The sequence below is a fragment of the Mercurialis annua genome, linkage group LG1-X (genome assembly GCF_937616625.2).
Source record: "Mercurialis annua linkage group LG1-X, ddMerAnnu1.2, whole genome shotgun sequence".
NCBI classification, from domain to species: domain Eukaryota; kingdom Viridiplantae; phylum Streptophyta; class Magnoliopsida; order Malpighiales; family Euphorbiaceae; genus Mercurialis; species Mercurialis annua.
The window spans coordinates 19,722,019-19,737,506 of NC_065570.1; positions in this window are offsets into that span (position 1 = coordinate 19,722,019).

Sequence of the window (15,488 nt, forward strand, 5' to 3'; positions counted from 1 at the left end):
AAACAAAACCAGATGTTTCCCCTTTTTAACAACTTAAGCCAAACGTTTACAAACAATACGAAACAAATCTAAGCGTTTCACATTTTGAGCAATTTAAGCCAAAGGTTTACAAACGTTCTGAAACAAATCCAAGCGTTTCACCTTTTGAGCAATTTAAGCCAAACGTTTACAAACGTTACGAAACAAATCCAAGCGTTTCATGTTTTTATCAATTTAAGCAAAACGTTTACAAAGGTCACAAAACAAATCCAAACATTTCACCTTTTTAGCGATTTAAGCCGAAAGTTTAGAAAGTTACGGAAAAAAAACCAAACGTTTCCCCTTTTAAGCAATTTAAGCCAAACGTTTACAAACGTTTACAAACAAATTCAAATGTTTCCCCATTTTTAGCGATTGAAGCCAAACATTTACAAACGTTACGAGACCAATCCAAATGTTTACCATTTTTAACAATTTAATCCAAACGTTTACAAACATTACGAAACAAAAACCAAGCGTTTCACCTTTTTAGCAATTAAAGCCAAACGTTTAAAAACATAACGAAACAAATCAAAGTGTTTCACCTTTTTAGCAATTTAAGATAAACGTTTATAAACGTCTCAAAAAAAATCCAAACATTTCACCTTTTTAGCAATTTAAATCAAACGTTTACAAACGTTACGAAACAAATTGAAACATTTCCCCTTTTTAGCGATTTAAGCCAAACGTTTACAAACGGTACGAAACAAATCCAAATGTTTCTCCTTTTTAGCGATTTAAGCCAAACGTTTACAAACGTTCCGAAACAAATCTAAACATTTCACCTTTTTAGCGATTTTAAGCCAAACTCTTACAAACGGTACGAAACAAATCCAAGTGTTTCACCTTTTTAGCAATTTAAACCAAACGTTTACAAATGTTCTGAAACAAATCCAAGCGTTTCACCTTTTTAGTAATTTAAACCAAACGTTACGAAAAAAATCCAATCATTTCTCCTTTTTAGCAATTTAAGCCAAACGTTTACAAACCTTACGAAATAAATCCAAACGTTTCACCTTTTTAGCGATTTAAGCCAAACGTTTATAAAAGTTACGAAATAAATCCAAACGTTTCACCTTTTTAGCAATTGAAGCAAAACATTTACAAACGTTTCGAAACAAAACCAAACGTTTTCCCTTTTTAGCGATTTAAGCCAAACGTTTATAACGTTACAGAACAAATCCAAACGTTTCTCCATTTAAGCGATTTAGGCCAAACGTTTACAACGTTACGAAACAAGTCCAAAAGTTTCTCCATTTTAGCGATTTAATCCAAACATTAACAAACTTTACGAAACAAATCCAAACGTTTCACCTTTTTATTGATATAGGCAAAACGTTTACAAACGTTACAAAACAAATCCAAACGTTTCACCTTTTTAGCGATGTAAGCCAAACATTTACAAACATTACGAAACAAATCCAAATGTTTCACCTTTTTAGTGATTTAAGCCAAACGTTTACAAAATGTTATGAAACAAATCCAAACACTTCGCCTTTTTAGCAATTTAAGCCAAACGTTTACAAATGTTACGAAACAAATCCAAACGTTTCACCTATTTAGCGATTTAAGCCAAACGTTTACAAACGTTACGAAACAAAACCAAACGCTTAAAACATTTTTAGCGATTTAAGCCAAACGTTTACAAACGTTACAAAACAAATCCAAACGTTTAACCTTTTTATTGCTTTAAGCCAAACGTTTACAAATGTTACAAAACAAATCCAAACGTTTCCCCTTTTAGCGATTTAAGCCAGACATTTACGAACGTTACGAAACAAATCCAAACATTTCACCTTTTTAGTGATATAAGCCAAACGTTTACAAAATATTACGAAACAAATCCAAACAATTCGCATTTTTAGCAATTGAAGCCAAACGTTTACAAAGTTACGAAACAAATTCAAATGTTTCACCTATTTAGCGATTTAAGCCAAACGTTTACAAACGTTACGAAACAAAACCAAACGTTTAAAACGTTTTTAGCGATTTAAGCCAAACCTTTACAAACGTTACGAAAGAAAACCAAACGTTTCACTTTTTTAGCGATATAAGCCAAATGTTTACAAAATGTTACGAAACAAATCCAAATGTTTCGCCTTTTTAGCAATTTAAGCCAAACGTTTACAAACGTAACGAAAAAATCCAAACGTTTGACCTTTTTAGAGATTTAAGCCAAACATTTACAAACGTTACGAAACAAATCCAAACGTTCCCCCTTTTAAGAAATTTAGGCGAAACGTTTACAAAAGTTACGAAACAAATCCAAAAGTTTCACCTTTTTAGAGATTTAAGCCCAACATTTACAAACATTACGAAACAAATCCAAATGTTTCACCTTTTTAGCGATATAAGCCAAATGTTTACAAAATGTTACGAAACAAATCCAAACGTTTCGCCTATTTAGCAATTTAAGCCAAGCGTTTACAAACGTTACGAAACAAATCCAAACGTTTCACCTTTTTAGCGATTTAAGCCAAACATTAATAAACCTTACGAAACAAAACAAAACGTTTAAAACGTTACGAAACAAATCCAAACCCTTACAAACGTTACGAAACAAAACCAGGTGTTTTACCTTTTTAGCAATTTAAGCCAAACGTTTAGAAACGTTACGAAATAAATCCAAACATTTCATCTTTTTAGCAATTTAAGCAAACGTTTACAAACGTTCCGAAACGAATTCAAGCGTTTCGCCTTTTTAGCAATTTAAGCAAAACGTTTACAAACATTACGAAACAAAATCAAGCGTTTCACCTTTTTAGCAATTTAAGCCAAACGTTGATAAACGTTGCGGAACAAATCCAAATGTTTCACCGTTTTAGCGATTTATGCCGAATATATACAAACGTTACGAAACAAAACAAAACATTTCACGTTTTTAGAAATTTAAGCCAAATGTTTACTAACGTTACGAAACAAATCCAAACGTTTCCCCATTTTAGCGATTTAAGCCAAACGTTTAAAACGTTATGAAACAAATTCAAACATTTCCACTTTTTTTAGTGATTTATGCCAAACGTTTACAAACGTTACGAAACAAATCCAAACGTTTCTCCTTTTTAGCAATTGAAGCCAAATGTTTACAAACGTTATGAAACAAATCCAAACGTTTCATCTTTTTAGCGATTGAAGCCAAACGTTTACAAACGTTTACAAACGTTTTACCTTTTTAGTGATTTAAGCCAAACGTTTACAAAGGTTATGAAACAAATCCAAATGGTTTACCTTTTTAGCAATTTAAGCGAAACGTTTACAAACGATAAGAAACAAATCCAAGCGTTTCACATTTTTAGCAATTCAAGCCAAACGTTTATAAACGTTACGAAACAAATCCAAGCGGTTCACCTTTTTAGCAATTTAAGCAAAATGTTTACAAACGTTACGAAACAAATCCAACCGTGTCACCTTTTTAGCGATTTAAGCCAAATGTTTACAAACGTTACGAAAAAAATCCAAACGTTTCACCTTTTTAGCGAATTAAGCCAAAAATTTACAAATGTTACAAAACAAATCCAAACGTTTCGCCTTTTTAGCAATTTAAGCCAAACGTTAACAAACGTTACGAAACAAATCTAAATGTTTCTCCTATTTAGCGATTTAAGCCAAACGTTTACAGATGTTATGAAACAAAACCAAACGTTTAAAACGTTATGAAACAAATCCAAACGTTTCACATTTTTAGCGATTTAAGCCAAACCTTTACAAACGATACGAAACAAAACCAGATGTTTCCCCTTTTCAACAACTTAAGCCAAACGTTTACAAACAATACGAAACAAATCTAAGCATTTCACTTTTTGAGCAATTTAAGCCAAAGTTTACAAACGTTCTGAAACAAATCCAAGCGTTTCACCTTTTGAGCAATTTAAGCCAAACGTTTACAAACGTTACGAAACAAATCCAAGCGTTTCATCTTTTTATCAATTTAAGCAAAACGTTTACAAACGTCACAAAACAAATCCAAACATTTCACCTTTTTAGCGATTTAAGCCGAAAGTTTAGAAAGTTACGGAAAAAAACCAAATGTTTCCCCTTTTTAGCAATTTAAGTCAAACGTTTACAAACAAATTCAAACGTTTCCCCATTTTTAGCGATTGAAGCCAAACATTTACAAACGTTACGAGACCAATCCAAATGTTTCCCATTTTTAACAATTTAAGCCAAACGTTTACAAACATTACGAAACAAAAACCAAGCGTTTCACCTTTTTAGCAATTTAAGCCAAACGTTTAAAAACGTAACGAAACAAATCAAATTGTTTCACCTTTTTAGCAATTTAAGATAAACGTTTACAAACTTCTCAAAAAAAATCCAAACGTTTCACCTTTTTAGCAATTTAAACAAAACGTTTACAAATGTTATGAAACAAATTGAAACATTTCCCCTTTTTAGCGATTTAAGCCAAACGTTTACAAACGGTACGAAACAAATCCAAATGTTTCTCCTTTTTAGCGGTTTAAGCCAAACATTTACAAACGTTCCGAAACAAATCTAAATATTTCACCTTTATAGCGATTTTAAGCCAAACTCTTACAAACGGTACTAAACAAATCCAAGTGTTTCACCTTTTTAGAAATTTAAGCCAAACGTTTACAAATGTTCTGAAACAAATCCAAGCGTTTAACCTTTTTAGTAATTTAAACCAAACGTTTACAAACGTTACGAAAAAAATCCAATCATTTCTCCTTTTTAGCAATTTAAGCCAAACGTTTACAAACCTTACGAAATAAATCCAAACGTTTCCCCTTTTTAGCGATTTAAGCCAAACGTTTATAAACGTTACGAAATAAATCCAAACGTTTCACCTTTTTAGCAATTGAAGCCAAACGTTTACAAACGTTTCGAAACAAAACCAAACGTTTTCCCTTTTTAGCAATTTAAGCCAAACGTTTATAACGTTACGGAACAAATCCAAGCGTTTCTCCATTTAAGAGATTTAGGCCAAACGTTTACAACGTTACGAAACAAGTCCAAAAGTTTCTGCATTTTAGCGATTTAAGCCAAACGTTTACAAACTATACGAAACAAATCCAAACGTTTCGCCCTTTTATTGATTTAGGCAAAACGTTTACAAACGTTACAAAACAAATCCAAACGTTTCACCTTTTTAGCGATTTAAGACAAACATTTACAAACGTTACGAAACAAATCCAAATGTTTCACCTTTTTAGTGATTTAAGCCAAACGTTTACAAAATGTTATGAAACAAATTCAAACAATTCGCCTTTTTAGCAATTTAAGCCAAACGTTTACAAACGTTACGAAACAAATCCAAACGTTTCACCTATTTAGCGATTTAAGCCAAACATTTACAAACTTTACGAAACAAAACCAAACGATTAAAACGTTTTTACCGATATAAGCCAAACCTTTACAAACGTTTTGAAACAAACAAACGTTTCAGCTTTTTTGCGATATAAGCCAAATGTTTACAAAATGTTACGAAACAAATCCAAACGTTTCTCCTTTTTAGCAATTTAAGCTAAACGTTTACAAACATTTCGAAACAAATCCAAACGTTTCACCTTTTTAGAGATTTAAGCCAAACATTTACAAACGTTACGAAACAAATCCAAACATTTCACCTTCTTAGATATTTAAGCCAAACGTTTACAAACGTTACAAAACAAATCCAAAAGTTTCCCCTTTTTAGAGATTTAAGCCAAACATTTACAAACGTTACAAAACAAATCCAAACGTTTCACCTTTTTAGCGATATAAGCCAAATATTTACAAAATGTTACGAAACAAATCCAAACGTTTCGCCTTTTTAGCAATTTAATCCAAACGTTTACAAACGTTACGAAACAAATCCAAACGTTTAACCTTTTTAGCGATTTAAGGCAAACGTTTATAAACCTTACGAAACAAAATAAAACATTTAAAACGTTATGAAACAAATCCAAACCCTTACAAACATTACAAAAAAAAACCAGGTGTTTCACCTTTTTAGCAATTTAAGCCAAACGTTTACAAACGTTACGAAACAAATCCAAGCGTTTCATCTTTTTAGCAATTTAAGTCAAACGTTTACATATGTTCCGAAACAAATTCAAGCGTTTCACCTTTTCAGTAATATAAGCCAAACGTTTACAAAAGTTACGAAACAAATTCAAGCTTTTCACCTTTTTAGCAATTTAAGCCAAACGTTTATAAACGTTACGAAACAAATCCAAATGTTTCACCGTTTTAGCGATTTAAGCCGAATGTATACAAACGTTACGAAACAAAACAAAACATTTCACGTTTTTAGCAATTTAAGCCAAATGCTTACAAACGTTACGAAACAAATTCAAATGTTTCCCCATTTTAGCGATTTAAGCCAAACGTTTAAAACGTTACGAAACAAATTCAAACATTTCACCTTTTTAGCGATTTATGCCAAACGTTTACAAACGTTAGGAAACAAATCCAAACGTTTCGCCTTTTTAGCAATTGAAGCCAAACTTTTACAAACGTTATGAAACAAATCCAAATGTTTCACCTTTTTAGTGATTGAAGCCAAACGTTTACGTTACTAAACAAATGCAAACGTTTCACCTTTTTAGTGATTTATGTCAACCGTTTACAAAGGTTATGAAACAAATCCAAGTGTTTTACCTTTTTAGCAATTGAAGCCAAACATTTACAAAAGTTATGAAACAAATCCAAGCGTTTCACCTTTTTAGCAATTCAAGCCAAATTTGACAAACGTTACAAAACAAATCCAAACGTTTCACCTTTTTAGCGATTTAAGCCATAAATTTACAAACGTTACGAAACAAATCCAAAAGTTTTGCCATTTTAGTGATTTAAGCCAAACATTTACAAACGTTACGAAACAAATCCAAACGTTTCCCCTATTTAGTGATTTAAGCCAAACGTTTACAAACGTTACGAAACAAAACCAAACGTTTAAAACGTTTGAAACAAATCCAAACGTTTCACCTTTTTAGCGATTTAAGCCAAAGCTTTACAAACGTTACGAAACCAAACCTGATGTTTCCCCTTTTTAACAATTTAAGCCAAACGTTTACAAACAATACGAAATAAATCTAAGCGTTTCACCTTTTTAGCAATTTAAGCCAAACGTTTACATACGTTACGAAACAAATCCAAGCGTTTCACCTTTTTAGCAATTTAAGCAAAACGTTTACAAACGTTACAAAACAAATCCAAACGTTTCACCTTTTTAGCGATTTAAGCCGAACGTTTACAAACGTTACGAAACAAAACCAAACATTTCACCTTTTTAGCAATTTAAGCCAAACGTTTACAAACGTTAAGAAACAAATTCAAACGTTTTCCCATTTTAGCGATTTAAGCCAAGCGTTTAAAACGTTACGAAACAAATCCAAATGTTTCACCTATTTAGCGATTCAAGCCAAACGTTTACAAACGTTACGAAACAAAACCAAACGTTTAAAACGTTTTTAGCGATTTAAGCCAAACCTTTACAAACGTTACGAAAGAAAACCAAACGTTTCACTTTTTTAGCGATATAAGCCAAATGTTTACAAAATGTTACGAAACAAATCCAAATGTTTCGCCTTTTTAGCAATTTAAGCCAAACGTTTACAAACGTAACGAAAAAATCCAAACGTTTGACCTTTTTAGAGATTTAAGCCAAACATTTACAAACGTTACGAAACAAATCCAAACGTTCCCCCTTTTTAGAAATTTAAGCGAAACGTTTACAAAAGTTACAAAACAAATCCAAAAGTTTCACCTTTTTAGAGATTTAAGCCCAACATTTACAAACATTACGAAACAAACCCAAATGTTTCACCTTTTTAGCGATATAAGCCAAATGTTTACAAAATGTTACGAAACAAATCCAAACGTTTCGCCTATTTAGCAATTTAAGCCAAACGTTTACAAACGTTACGAAACAAATCCAAACGTTTCACCTTTTTAGCGATTTAAGCCAAACGTTAATAAACCTTACGAAACAAAACAAAACGTTTAAAACGTTACGAAACAAATCCAAACCCTTACAAACATTACGAAACAAAACCAGGTGTTTTACCTTTTTAGCAATTTAAGCCAAACGTTTAGAAACGTTACGAAATAAATCCAAGCATTTCATCTTTTTAGCAATTTAAGCAAACGTTTACAAACGTTCCGAAACGAATTCAAGCGTTTCGCCTTTTTAGCAATTTAAGCCAAACGTTTACAAACATTACGAAACAAAATCAAGCGTTTCACCTTTTTAGCAATTTAAGCCAAACGTTGATAAACGTTGCGGAACAAATCCAAATGTTCCACCGTTTTAGCGATTTATGCCGAATATATACAAACGTTACGAAACAAAACAAAACATTTCACGTTTTTAGCAATTTAAGCCAAATGTTTACAAACGTTACGAAACAAATCCAAACGTTTCCCCATTTTAGCGATTTAAGCCAAACGTTTAAAACGTTATGAAACAAATTCAAACATTTCCACTTTTTTTAGTGATTTATGCCAAACGTTTACAAACATTACGAAACAAATCCAAACGTTTCACATTTTTAGCAATTGAAGCCTAATGTTTACAAACGTTATGAAACAAATCCAAACGTTTCATATTTTTAGCGATTGAAGCCAAACGTTTACAAACGTTTCCCCTTTTTAGTGATTTAAGCCAAACGTTTACAAAGGTTATGAAACAAATCCAAATAGTTTACCTTTTTAGCAATTTAAGCCAAATGTTTACAAACGATAAGAAACAAATCCAAGCGTTTCACATTTTTAGCAATTCAAGCCAAAAGTTTATAAACGTTACGAAACAAATCCAAGCGTATCACCTTTTTAGCAATTTAAGAAAAATGTTTACAAACGTTACGAAACAAATCCAACCGTGTCACCTTTTTAGCGATTTAAGCCAAACGTTTACAAACGTTACGAAACAAATCCAAACGTTTCACCTTTTTAGCGAATTAAGCCAAAAATTTACAAACGTTACAAAACAAATCCAAACTTTTCACCTTTTTAGCGATTTAAGCCAAACATTTACAAACGTTACGTACAAATCCATACATTTCACCTTTTTAGTTATTTAAGCCAAACGTTTACAAAATATTACGAAACAAATCCAAACGTTTCGCCTTTTTAGCAATTTAAGCCTATAAAGAATTCAATTCTTAATTTCTAATTAAAGAACGCTCCTGCTTTTTGCTTTTTTGATTTAATTTTTGGATTTAATTTAATTAAAATTTTTTATGATATTTTCAACTTTAGAACAATACTAAGTAGTATAGATATCATTATGGGAGAAGTTGATCGTTGAAATGATAATTGATACAACAGAAGTACACGCTAGCCATTCTTTTTCTAGTTTAGAATCCTTAAACGAGTTCTATGGAATTATATGGGTGTTTGTCCCTATTTTGACTCTTGTATTGGGAATCACAATAGGCATACTAGTAATTGTATGGTTAGAAAGAGAAATATCTGCAGGGATACAACAACGTATTATTATTCGGTTATAGATATAAAAAGATGGTATATTTCTTCGCTTACAAAAGAGAACAAAATTCTACAAATTCCATGGATTCATTTATAGATCAAATATGCTATGGGATATATATGAAAAACACCCTTAACAAAAATTCAACTGTGGATAGATACATATCCTTACCATATTGAACCGACTGGCATTATTAGTATCGAACCAAATAGGGACAGAATTTTCTCAATTCCAATCGACTAGGCGTATTATGTCGAGTCGTAGTTCCTGGGGAGTCATTTCCATCACCCTCAGCGCGGTTTCACATCCTTTAGTCTCGCAGTTCAAGCAATAGTACAGATCAGGAGTGGGAAGGATAGATATTCAACAGTTTTCTTTGAAGATGACCATATGAAAAAATAAAAATCCGAAAACTATATCTTTGTGGTTATAATGCCAAAATATCAAGTTGGCTCGTTCATCTCTTGGTCCATCTGCAGCCTCTTGTCTGAAAAGAATGTCAAAAGTGAAAGATTTGTCTTGATTATGGAGATTCCTTCTTCATTAGATCGGGATCTCGATCTATTCTATAAAAAATTCTATATAAATAGAAAGTCTATGTAAATGGACTATAGATAGTGTATATAATTTATATAGTTATATAGAATATAAATTAATAAGAAATTAGAATAATGTTCGAAAAAGTATGGAGAAAGTCTCTCAGCCATACTACCATAGGCGGGCCGCACAAGGAAGACCCAGAAAACGGACCCCTCATCCCGTTTTTCCCTAACCCATACTCGTCTTAGGCCTTCTTGAACCACCTACCTGGTTCGGGAAGTCTTGCCCAATCCGGCGGTTCCAGAGGTGATAGCAGCTTCTAGGGGCTCGCATATTATCCAGTGGATTCCATCTACTCATAACCCTATTTGTCCTATTCTTTTTCCTTATATTATAGAAAGGAACCGAACGGGACAACAAAAGCAAAGGTAGGTTCTGTTTTTCCTCTATTGTTACGTTTGTAGTTTCCCGTATCAGCCTGGCCTTTCCTTAAAACGTTACGAAACAAATCTAAATGTTTCTCCTATTTAGCGATTTAAGCCAAACGTTTACAGATGTTATGAAACAAAACCAAACATTTCACCTTTTTAGCGATTTAAGCCGAAAGTTTAGAAAATTACGGAAAAAAACCAAACGTTTCCCCTTTTTAGCAATTTAAGCCAAACGTTTACAAACAAATTCAAACGTTTTCCCATTTTTAGCGATTGAAGCCAAACATTTACAAACGTTACGAGACCAATCCAAATGTTTCCCATTTTTAACAATTTAAGCCAAACGTTTACAAACATTACGAAACAAAAACCAAGCGTTTCACCTTTTTAGCAATTTAAGCCAAACGTTTAAAAACGTAACGAAACAAATCAAACTGTTTCACCTTTTTAGCAATTTAAGATAAACGTTTACAAACGTCTCAAAAAAATCCAAACGTTTCACCTTTTTAGCAATTTAAACCAAACGTTTACAAACGTTACGAAACAAATTGAAACATTTCCCCTTTTTAGCGATTTAAGCCAAACGTTTACAAACGGTACGAAACAAATCCAAATGTTTCTCCTTTTTGGCGATTTAAGCCAAACATTTACAAACGTTCTGAAACAAATCTAAATATTTCACCTTTTTAGCGATTTTAAGCCAAACTCTTACAAACGGTATGAAACAAATCCAAGTGTTTCACCTTTTTAGCAATTTAAGCCAAACGTTTACAAATGTTCTGACAAATCCAAGTGTTTCACCTTTTTAGTAATTTAAACCAAACGTTTACAAACGTTACGAAAAAAATCCAATCATTTCTCCTTTTTAGCAATTTTAGCCAAACGTTTACAAACCTTACGAAATAAATCCAAACGTTTCCCCTTTTTAGCGATTTAAGCCAAACGTTTATCAACGTTACGAAATAAATCCAAACGTTTCACCTTTTTAGCAATTGAAGCCAAACATTTACAAACGTTTCGAAACAAAACCAAACGTTTTCCCTTTTTAGCGATTTAAGCCAAACGTTTATAACGTTACGGAACAAATCCAAACGTTTCTCCATTTAAGAGATTTAGGCCAAACGTTTACAACGTTACGAAACAAGTCCAAAAGTTTCTGCATTTTAGCGATTTAAGCCAAACGTTTACAAACTTTACGAAACAAATCCAAACGTTTCGCCCTTTTATTGATTTAGGCAAAACGTTTACAAACGTTACAAAACAAATCCAAACGTTTCACCTTTTTAGCGATTTAAGACAAACATTTACAAACGTTACGAAACAAATCCAAATGTTTCACCTTTTTAGTGATTTAAGCCAAACGTTTACAAAATGTTATGAAACAAATCCAAACAATTCGCCTTTTTAGCAATTTAAGCCAAACGTTTACAAACGTTACGAAACAAATCAAAACGTTTCACATATTTAGCGATTTAAGCCAAACGTTTACAAACTTTACGAAACAAAACCAAACGATTAAAACGTTTTTACCGATATAAGCCAAACCTTTACAAACGTTTTGAAACAAACAAACGTTTCAGGTTTTTAGCGATATAAGCCAAATGTTTACAAAATGTTATGAAACAAATCCAAACGTTTCTCCTTTTTAGCAATTTAAGCTAAACGTTTACAAACATTTCGAAACAAATCCAAATGTTTCACCTTTTTAGAGATTTAAGCCAAACATTTACAAACGTTACGAAACAAATCCAAACATTTTACCTTCTTAGATATTTAAGCCAAACGTTTACAAACGTTACAAAACAAATCCAATAGTTTCCCCTTTTTAGAGATTTGAGCCAAACATTTACAAACGTTACAAAACAAATCCAAACGTTTCACCTTTTTACCGATATAAGCCAAATATTTACAAAATGTTACGAAACAAATCCAAACGTTTCGCCTTTTTAGCAATTTAATCCAAACGTTTACAAACGTTACGAAGCAAATCCAAATGTTTAACCTTTTTAGCGATTTAAGGCAAACGTTTATAAACCTTACGAAACAAAATAAAACATTTAAAACGTTATGAAACAAATCCAAACCCTTACAAACATTACAAAAACAACCAGGTGTTTCACCTTTTTAGCAATTTAAGCCAAACGTTTACAAACGTTACGAAACAAATCCAAGCGTTTCATCTTTTTAGCAATTTAAGTCAAACGTTTACAAATGTTCCGAAACAAATTCAAGCGTTTGACCTTTTCAGTAATATAAGCCAAACGTTTACAAACGTTACGAAACAAATTCAAGCTTTTCACCTTTTTAGCAATTTAAGCCAAACGTTTATAAACGTTACGAAACAAATCCAAATGTTTCACCGTTTTAGCGATTTAAGCCGAATGTATACAAACGTTACGAAACAAAACAAAACATTTCACGTTTTTAGCAATTTAAGCCAAATGTTTACAAACATTACGAAACAAATCCAAATGTTTCCCCATTTTAGCGATTTAAGCCAAACGTTTGAAACGTTACGAAACAAATTCAAACATTTCACCTTTTTAGCGATTTATGCCAAACGTTTACAAACGTTAGGAAACAAATCCAAACGTTTCGCCTTTTTAGCAATTGAAGCCAAACATTTACAAACGTTATGAAACAAATCCAAATGTATCACCTTTTTAGCGATTGAAGCCAAACATTTACGTTACTAAACAAATGCAAACGTTTCACCTTTTTAGTGATTTATGTCAACCGTTTACAAAGGTTATGAAACAAATCCAAGCGTTTCACCTTTTTAGCAATTGAAGCCAAACGTTTACAAAAGTTATGAAACAAATCCAAGCGTTTCACCTTTTTAGCAATTCAAGCCAAATTTGACAAACGTTACAAAACAAATCCAAACGTTTCACCTTTTTAGCGATTTAAGCCATAAATTTACAAACGTTACGAAACAAATCCAAACGTTTTGCCATTTTAGTGATTTAAGCCAAACATTTACAAACGTTACGAAACAAATCCAAACGTTTCCCCTATTTAGTGATTTAAGCCAAACGTTTACAAACGTTACGAAACAAAACCAAACGTTTAAAACGTTATGAAACAAATCCAAACGTTTCACCTTTTTAGCGATTTAAGCCAAAGCTTTACAAACGTTACGAAACCAAACCTGATGTTTCCCCTTTTTAACAATTTAAGCCAAACGTTTACAAACAATACGAAATAAATCTAAGCGTTTCACCTTTTTAGCAATTTAAGCCAAACGTTTACATACGTTACGAAACAAATCCAAGCGTTTCACCTTTTTAGCAATTTAAGCAAAACGTTTACAAACGTTACAAAACAAATCCAAACGTTTCACCTTTTTAGCGATTTAAGCCGAACGTTTACAAACGTTACGAAACAAAACCAAACATTTCACCTTTTTAGCAATTTAAGCCAAACGTTTACAAACGTTAAGAAACAAATTCAAACGTTTTCCCATTTTAGCGATTTAAGCCAAGCGTTTAAAACGTTACGAAACAAATCCAAACGTTTTCACCTTTTTAGCGATTTTAAGCCAAACGTTTACAAATGGTACGAAACAAATCCAAGTGTTTCACCTTTTTAGCAATTTAAGCAAACGTTTACAAATGTTCTGATACAAATCCAAGGGTTTCACCTTTTTAGTAATTTAAGCCAAACGTTTACAAACGTCACGAAACAAATACAAATGTTTCGCTTTTTTGACAGTATAAGCCAAAAGTTTACAAACGGACGAAATAAATCCAAACGTTTCACCTTTTTAGCGATTTAAGCCAAACGTTTACAAACGCTACGAAATAAATCCAAAAGTTTCACCTTTTTAGCGATTTAAGCCGACCGTTTACAAACGTTACGAACCAAAACCAAATGTTTCCCCTTATTAGCGATTTAAGCCAAACATTTACAACGTTATGAAACAAATCCAAACATTTCTCCATTTAAGCGATTTAAGCCAAACGTTTAAAACGTTACAAATCCAAACGTTTCCCCTTATTAGCGATTTATGCCAAACGTTTACAAACGTTAAGAAAGAAATCCAAACGTTTCACCTTTTTAGCAATTGAAGCCAAATGTTTACGAACGTTACGAAACAAATCCAAATATTTAACATTTTTAGCAATTCAAGCCAAACGTTTACAAATATTACGAAACAAAAACCAAGCGTTTCATCTTTTTAGCAATTTAAGCCAAACGTTTACAAACGTAACGAAGCAAATCCAAGCGTTTCACATTTTTAGAATTTAATCCAAACGTATACAAACGTTACGAAACAAATCAAAGAGTTTCACCTTTTTAGTGATTTAAGCCAAATATTTACAAACGGTACGAAACAAATCCAAACGTTTCTTATTTTTAGCGATTTAAGCCAAATGATTATAAACGCTACAAAAAAATCTAAACGTTTCCCCTTTTTAGTAATGTAAGCCAAACGTATAAAAACTTTACGAATCAAATCCAAGCGTTTCACCTTTTTAGCAATTTAAGCCAAACGTTTACAAACGTTACGAAAAAATCTAAACGTTTCGCCTTTTTGGCGACTTAAGCCAAAAGTTTACAAAGGCTATGAAACAAATCCAAATGTTTCACCTTTTTAGCAATTTAAGTCGAAGGTTTACAAACGTTATGAAACAAATCCAAGCAGTTCATCTTTTTAGCAATTTCAGCCAAACGTTTACAAACGTTACGAAACAAATCCAAGCGTTTCACCTTTTTAGCAATTTAAACCAACCGTTTACAATCGTTACGAAACAAATGCAAGCGTTTCAACTTATTAGCAATATAAGCCAAATGTTTAAAAATGTTACGAAACAAATCCAAACATTTCACCTTTTTAGCGATTTAAGCCGAACGTTTACAAACGTTACGAAACAAAACCAAACGTTTCAGCTTTATAGCGATTTTAGCCAAACGTTACGAAATAAATTCAAACGTTTCCCCATTTTAGCGATTTAAGCCAAACGCTTAAAACGTTACGAAACAAATCCAAACGTTTCACCTTTTTAGCGATATAAGCCAAACGTTTACAAACGTTACGAAACAAATCCAAGCGTTTCACCTTT